This window comes from Macaca thibetana, chromosome 6, assembly GCF_024542745.1.
Source record: "Macaca thibetana thibetana isolate TM-01 chromosome 6, ASM2454274v1, whole genome shotgun sequence".
NCBI lineage: Eukaryota > Metazoa > Chordata > Mammalia > Primates > Cercopithecidae > Macaca > Macaca thibetana.
Window position 1 is genome coordinate 145,017,054 of NC_065583.1, and position 2,269 is coordinate 145,019,322.

The 2,269-nt window shown below is 41.2% G+C and overlaps 1 pseudogene; it reads left to right on the forward strand.

Moving 5' to 3' along the window:
* The first annotated feature begins 918 nt into the window (after positions 1 to 918).
* On the forward strand, positions 919 to 1,865 carry LOC126957236 (dnaJ homolog subfamily C member 8-like; annotated as a pseudogene).
* The last annotated feature ends 404 nt before the right edge of the window (positions 1,866 to 2,269 follow it).

Sequence of the window (2,269 nt, forward strand, 5' to 3'; positions counted from 1 at the left end):
ATCTATCAGCAAATTCCATTAGCTCTGCCTTTAAATCATCAGAATTTGACAACTTCTCACTATCCCCACTACTATCCTTCTGATCAAGCCTCCATTATCTTTCTCCTGGAATATTGCAAAACACACAATATAGGTCACTTTCTTTCCACTCTTCCCACAATCGAGCCAATTCCTCTATGCCTCCCATTTAACTCAGAGTAAAATCCAAAGTCCTTAAAATGTCCTATAAGGCTGTAGATGATCTGGTTCCCATCTGAGCTACCAATCTCCCACACTTTCATGCCACTCCACCCCCGCCTTCTTGCTATTTTTCTAACAGGCCTGGCTTGCTCCTGTCTTAGGGCCTTTGTACTTGCTCCTCCTCCACCTGGAATTTTGCTTTTCTCTACAGCTTTTATCTACAGCTTTTCTCTACAGCTTTTATCCCCAGATATTTTGCTTTTCTCTACAGCTTTTATCCCCAGATATTAAACCATATGTTTTACTTTTTAAAAACAAAAAATCTATATTCCTCTATGATCATATAAGCTTCCTAAGTCTTATAATCTTTTTTGGAGGGTGGGGGCTCTGTTTTGTTCAATGCTATATCCCTTGCATCAAGAACAGTTCTGGCACATGGTAGATATATGGCACATGTGTTAGAAGAATAAATGAGTATGAAAATTGTATCTGAATCATACAAACCATTCAGTGAAATAACATCTTGCTAGTTTAAGAAAAAACCCTAAGTGACAGTACTGAGGCAATAATGCTTTAGTGAAAACAGTGGGGAGTGGGGAAAAAGAAAACAGCTGTTGACTATTTACTCTGTTCAGGTACTATGCTAGTTTCTTTACATATCAAATTAAATATTTACGTTAGTTCCTGTGATGTGGGTATTCAGTAATTTTATAGAAATAGTAACTAAGAGAAGGGTCATGTGGTGGCTGGGCTGGGTAAATGGTGGCTTCAGGAGAGAGCAGGACTTCAGGTGGAGGCAGCACCAAGGAAGCATTTATGACCTTCTACAGTGAGGTGAAACAAATAGAGAAGAGAGACTCGGTTCTAACATTGAAAAATCACATTGAAAGACTGACCCATCCTGGTTCCTCTTACTTCAATTTGAACCCATTTGAGGTTGTTTGGATAGATCCTGAAGTTACAGATGAGGAAATAAAAAAGCGGTTTTGGCAGTTATCCATCTTGGTATATCCTGACAAAAATCAAGATCATGCTGACAGAGCACAAAAGGCTTTTGAAGCTGTGGACAAAGCTTACAAGTTGCTACTGGATTAGGAGCAAAAGAAGAGGGCCCTGGATGTAATTCAGGTGGGAAAAAAATACGTGGAACACACTGTGAAAGAGTGAAAAAACTAATTAAAGAAGGAAGGAAAACCTACAATTGTAGAGGAGGATGATCCTGAGCTGTTCAAACAAGCTGTATATAAACAGACAATGAAACTCTTTGCTGAGCTGGAAATTAAAAGGAAAGAGAGAGAAGCCAAAGAGAAGCATGAAAGGAAACGACAAAGGGAAGAAGAGATTGAAGCTCAAGAAAAAGCCAAACGGGAGAGAGAGTGGCAGAAAAACTTTGAGGAAAGTCGAGATGGTAGTGTGGACAGCTGGCGAAACTTGCAAGCCAATACAAAGAGGAAGAAAGAGAAGAAAAATCGGACCTTCTTGAGACCACAAAAAGTAAAAATGGAGCAGCGTGAGTGACCACCCAGGTCACAGGCACAGAACCTTCCCCCTGCTATCTCCCTTCCTGCTTCGAAGGACTCATTCTTTCCTCCCACTTCCACCCCAACCTAGAGTAGTATTTGCTTTTTAGTCCATTTTGTTTTCAATACAATTTAATATTGATCAGAGTAATTCTTTTGTACATTGAAATGAGGGGCTTGGTTTAAAAAAAGACCTTCCCCTCTCCCTGCCCCTAGAACAACCAGGATTAGAAGGTGCCACCATCGGTGCTGCCTTCTCTTCCCACAACTTGTAACTCAGTGTTTTGTACTTCACTGAATTGTGATGCTTAGAAACTTCATGGATAGTTTGTGGAAATCGTCCAATTAAACATATTGCTTAAAATGATGTTGCTGTGACTTCAGAGACAAGCGTGGAAGGGGCACCTTAAGAAGCCCCTTCGCTTCAGTTGCTTGCTTCTGGGTATGCTCCCTTCGAAGGCCCAGATGAGACAGGGAACACTTTTGGGCACAGAGAGCGGCATCTGATGCCCTAATGTCCTGTGGTGTTTGGCATGTGTCCCCTGTCTACTGACCAATCAGCGTGACGT